Below are 5997 nucleotides of genomic sequence, written 5' to 3' on the forward strand. Positions count from 1 at the left end.
TTTTCATCTATTATAAATTCTTCTTTGTTCATCTTTATTTAATTGTTAATAGATCATGTTGGTATGTATATTCTAGACTATCTATTGTTGATTCTAAATTTGATATTTCTTCTTTTTGTGCATTTATTGAGTTTTTACTAACTCCGACAATTATGTTATATTGTAGTCTTTCTATCCTTATTTTTAATTCTCCATGTTTTTCCGATATTATTTGCTTTAATTCTTTATATTTTGGTAATTTTTGTACATTATTCATCTAAATAATATTTTGGACAATATCTAAATTTAGTTTTATATTATCCAAATATATACTATTCCACATATATACCACTTCCGTAACTTTAAACAACATAGGCTTTGATACCAAATTTTAGAAACACTGATTAATGCCTTCGAATGAACCATAATGCCTAGGTAATTCCATCAACCTTGTAGAAACACTGATTAATCTTTTACATCTATACAGCATGAGGCGAGAAAGGGATATGATTTTTTATATCTGAGACGCAACAGTTCGGAATAGACGACAAATCCTGATAGCAGCCTTTCAAATCTACGAGTGAAGATCTTCTCCAGTAGTGAAGCTACGTTTAGCATTGTCTTTGCCAACTCAGCCACCAAAGCCTAAAAGCTGAAGATTGTAAATGGAAAGGAGTTCAGTAGAAAGATGAGAAGTTCATTTCTGCGTTGTTACGTAACATTTTAGTACTGCTGCCTCAGATCAAATCCTTCCATCAGCAATGCTGTTAAGTAATTTCTCATGGTGGTATGTATTGTAAGTTCCATTTTCACTAATCCTCGTCAGAAATATCAAATACTAGACTTGGATGAAGAGAAACATGACTGGGCAGCAGTCTCCTATTGCGGAGACTAGAGAGACTTTATGAGGCGAAAACAATACAACTTCCAATTTCAATCCCTTTGGACTTCGTTGTTGAGGTATTACTAACTCTTTGCAGAGGTGTTTTGGCTGGAAAAGGAGAGAGCAACGCATGATCTCATTGATGAGAATTCCTGATAATGCCCGAAACTGAAACAGCTTCAGATAAATCTGATGGAGAGGTTCTCGGTTCCTCACCATCACATCCACCTAGAAGCTCATCAAGTTCTTCTAGGCAGACTTTATTTATTTTCTTCTTCATTTTCTTCTTCTTTTTTGATAAATGAAGAATTCTTAAAAGTAGATCTTTAAGGCAGGCTAATCTTTTCATCTTCTCCACTTTTCTTCTTCTTCTTCTTCTGCATTTTGAGTTTGTGCCTGTTGTACAAGTTTTAAATTTTATGGGACCAGAAATAGTGCTGCTAACATAGACATGCAGTAGTGACCTAAATCCCTTTAGAACATACTTTAGAGGCAGAGTTTCAGGAAGGTGGTAAAAGCATGAGTTCCTTTCTAACTGTCCAAAACATGAATATCTTTTATTTAATTTAATTTGAGAAAACAGTAGTATAGTATAATAGTTATAGTAGAGGAGATCCATACCATGAGAGCATCCACTTTGATCTGCCCCAGTTGTGGGAAACAATTCAAGTGAGCCCTTTCTACTTCTCCTACAAATAGGCAGCTATTAAGACTCACTCAAATGCAAAAAAAAAAAGCATTGGAAATGGAAGAAAAAGGGAAAAGGGTGTGACTGACTGTTGAAGTGGTTTGCTGTAGCGTAGGGAGATACAAGCAGAACAATGCGAGTGCTTAGATTGGTCTCAGCAAACACCGGCACTTCACCCATTTCCACCCGAAAACCTTGCATACACAATCCCTACCTTTCTCAAAAGTTAAAGGGAAAGTAGTAGGGTGGGGAAGTAGTTTTCGTAAAATTTGTTTGGCTGTCACAACACTTGTTTAACTTCTGATGAAAATTCAAAATTTAGAAAAATATTAAGGATCCGTTTGTCCATTGACCAAAAAAAAAAAAAAGCCTTTGACATATGATATGACCGAATTGTGCTTATTTGAAAAATGCCTTTCACAAATAATTTAAGTTTCTAGATACTAGAAAAAAATTAATATTTGAGTTAAATTTTATTTTTTTTAAAACTTTAATAAGGTGAAATTGACCAAAAAAATGATTTAACTTCGCTCATATCTTCGCTCAAAAATTACTTGCTAAAAATATTTAAAAATTTATGGTCAAATACTAGTTAAGTTTTGAAGTCAAAATTCAATTTTAAGTTCTTTTAAAATTGTAAAACCTATACTAAATTTTTATATTTTAATATTAAAGAAAGTTAATCAATCATGACTCTAACTATAATCTATCAAACCCTCATCAAATGCATTCTTATTAAATAGACTAGTAATTTTATTTGCATTTCGCGTGATTAGTAAAACAATAATAAAATATATCGAATATTGTCAATTTTAATGCACATTTTCTGATTCTTGTTTTCTTTTCTCAAGCTACCAAATCAGTTCCCCATCTGTTATTTTACACACACACACATATATATGTATATATATATATATATATATTCTTGTTTAAGAAATAATTTAGATATTTAAAAAATATATTAGATATTGTCAATTTTAATGCACGTTTTCTTTTTCCTTTTTTCTTTTCTCAAGCAACCAAATCAATTCTCCTTTGACTATTTTCTCTTACCATTGCTAAGATATAGTTAAAATATTTAAATGTTCACTAAAATATATCATACATTATTAAACTTTAATGCAAATGTTCTTTTTCTTAAATCAGAAAAAGTATAAATATACCCTCGAACTATGATAAATGGTATGTATATACCCCCGTTATACTTTGAGTACATATATATGTCATACCCGATTTTTACCTAATAAAACAAGCACAACTTATGGACTCTAAAAAAAAGAATTAATTATGTACAGAGTCGCCACCTAATTTTTAAGAAAAAAAAGGAAACATATTTATTAACATGTATGACTTGTGTTTTAATCTACGAACCAGTTTAGATTCTAAGTACGGGTTCAAATTATTCCGAAGGAGAGGTATTAGGCACCCTTCAGAATCCACACATGTGGTTCCCGGCCAGACTTAGGTTTATTAATAGATAAAAAAAAATCTATGTGTATATACAAATAAAAAAAGTGTATTAAAATGATGTAAATAATTTATGTATAAAAGATGTACAAATTATCTATATTATAGTAAAACTATGTATAAAAGTATATGAAAATATGTAAATAAAAAAAATATATAAGAATGTATATGAAAAGAAAAATAAAGATTGAATAAAAGAAAATTTATTTAAAAGAAAAGATTACGTAATGTTTTTAGTGTAAAAATTGAGAATTATTTGATTAGATGTCTAAATCAATTTAATATAAATATAGGAGGCCTAAATTTGCCTACACGTGTGTTAAAGATTGCGTAAATAAAGAACATCCCCGCCCAACGCCTCAAAAAATAAAGTTTCACTATGACAATATTTGTACAACTATAAGAATAAAAAAATACAAACATAAAATAAGGTTGAACTCTCTTTTGAGTGTCCTTTTCGACAAGTATTCCCGAGAACCTGTACAAACACTTATAGTAAAAATATTAGTAACAAAGAAATAATTATAATAAGGCATGTGCACATATATGTATTAAAAAATATAATTTTTATTAAAAAGCGGGCTCAGGTAAAATTTTCAAAAAAGTTATAACAATTTCATCATTGCCCAAAATATTTATTTTATTATTAGTGTAAATAATACGAGAGACAAAATGATCTAAAAAAAATTGTAAAGGAACAGTAACCAAGTAGAACAGTAAACAATAATTCATAACTACCGGTACCAAAAAATAACAAAAGAGACATCATTTGAAAAATATTTTTTAGTCAATCAAACTACAGTAGAGGAAGTACCAACCTAAACATAATGATAAAGTAAGCAACCTAAGCATAATGATAAAGTAAGCAACAATATTTTCAAAACACTATACCACCAACAACAAACAACATCAAAGAACAGACAAAGCCAAAACGAGCAAAATTTCAGGAGAATAACACTGGCGAAATGTCTATTTTTTAAAAAAGAATAAATAACTTGAAAAATAAAATTCGTCTTTTGTAATGAGGTGGCCTCAAATATCTGACGAAAAGATAATATCATTGCCCCAAAAAAAATATTTTTGCACAGATAAAACAATACCAATATATCACAAAAAAATAAAATCACTAAGAAAATTAAACAACATAATATTACTTTCAGTGGGGGTAGCGGGCTACTGGATCTGGAGTGTGTTTGCCAGGGAGGTCGCCGGATCTGGTTTGACAATGGTGGCTGAATCTAGTGGCTAGCGGGATCTGGAGATTAGTGGAGGGAGTAATTGTTGTTTATGAAAATGTAAAAAAAAAAAAATGGAGGAGGCTTGTTGTTGTTGCTTGTTCTTTGTTTTATAGGAAAATGCAAGGGAAATATTGTGGGGTGGATGACAGTAAAGAGAAAAGAAAAAGAGAGTAAACTAAGAGAGAGAAAGTGAGATAGGAGAGAACCTTTTCTTTTTTCTTTATGTTGTATGTGTAGTGTTTAAAAGGAAAAGAAAAATGATGAAAAGTGTGGATCCATCCCATAAATGCTTGGCCAATGTTTCAAATTTTGGTAAGTTTTTTTCAACCTTTTCGAAGAAGAAAATCTGTACAAATATTCATCAGCTATCAATGTTGAATTGCAACCTCAATATAGGTAAGCAATGCATTACTGAAGATAATTTTTTGCCTATAAATAAATACACTGAATTTATTATTATAATGTGTATTAAAATTGACTCACATTTATGAATCGTATTAAATAATATACAAAAATATGGATGCCGATGTATAAATATAGAAGAATATAAACAACAACAATAAAAAAAGTTATATTTAAAAATATATTATGTTATAAATTATTAAAATTATACTGTGCAGTGAAAATTACAGTGTTGTGCTGTGTATGTAGCAAATTAATGTGCAACAATAATAATACACTGATAAAAAGTCTAAAATTTATAAAATTTTAAAATATGACAATAAATGAGTAAAAATTCTAAAATAATTATGATTATCAATAATTTATCAACAATTGCAAAAAATGTGTGAAAATTGCATTTTTTGCCAGTTATGAAAAGCTGAAATTGGGTATCAACAACTTGCCCCTTTGTATTTGAAGATAATGTAGAAGTCTTCAAACGAAAATGTTAACATGTAACCAATTTTTCTCGACAGTCTAATGTGTCTCATTGAAAGGTGGGCGACCTATCTTGGATGTAACATGTTACTTTAAACGGAGTGAAGATCCAATATGTCTCATTGAAAGACGGACGACCTATTTTGAATGTAAAATATCACTTTGAATGGAGTCATGGTCCAACGTATCTCATTGAAAGGCGAACGACCTATTTTGGATATAACATATCACTTTGAACGGAGTGACAGTCCAACGTGTCTCATTGAAAGGCAGAAGACCTATTTTGGATTTAACATGTCACTTTGAAAGGAGAGACGGTCCAACATATTTCATTGAAATGCGGATGGCCTATCTTGGAATATAACATGTCACTTTGAACGGACTGACGGTCTAACATGTCTCATTGAAAGGTGGACGACCTATTCTGGATGTAGCATGTCACTTTGAACGAAGTGACAGTCCAACGTGTCTCATTGAAAGGCGAACGACCTATTTCGAATGTAACATGTCACTTTGAACGGAGTGAGAATCCAACATGTCTCATTGAAAGGCGAACGATCTATTTTGGATGTAATATACCACTTTGAACAGAGTGACGGTCCAACGTGTCTCATTGAAAGGCGGACGACTTATTTTGAATGTAACATGTCACTTTGAACGGAGTGATGGTCCAATATGTCTCATTGAAAGAGGACGGTCCAACGTGTCTCATTGAAAGGCGGACGACTTATTTTGAATGTAACATGTCACTTTGAAAGGAGTGATAGTCCAATATGTCTCATTGAAAGGTGTACGACCTATTTTGAATATAGCATATCACTTTGAATGGAGTGACGGTCCAACGTGTCTCATTGAAAGGCGGA

General features: G+C 31.1%; 1 long non-coding RNA gene across 1 annotated transcript; it reads right to left on the reverse strand.

The window, feature by feature from the left end:
* Positions 1–281: 281 nt before the first annotated feature.
* On the reverse strand, positions 282–5840 carry LOC124891927. Its single transcript, XR_007049955.1, has 3 exons — positions 1640–5840; positions 1484–1551; positions 282–1258 (listed from the first exon to the last, which is right to left on the reverse strand). It is a non-coding gene; the product is annotated as an uncharacterized LOC124891927 (long non-coding RNA).
* Between the last annotated feature and the right edge of the window lie 157 nt (positions 5841–5997).

This window comes from Capsicum annuum, unplaced genomic scaffold, assembly GCF_002878395.1.
Source record: "Capsicum annuum cultivar UCD-10X-F1 unplaced genomic scaffold, UCD10Xv1.1 ctg4249, whole genome shotgun sequence".
Classification (NCBI taxonomy): domain Eukaryota; kingdom Viridiplantae; phylum Streptophyta; class Magnoliopsida; order Solanales; family Solanaceae; genus Capsicum; species Capsicum annuum.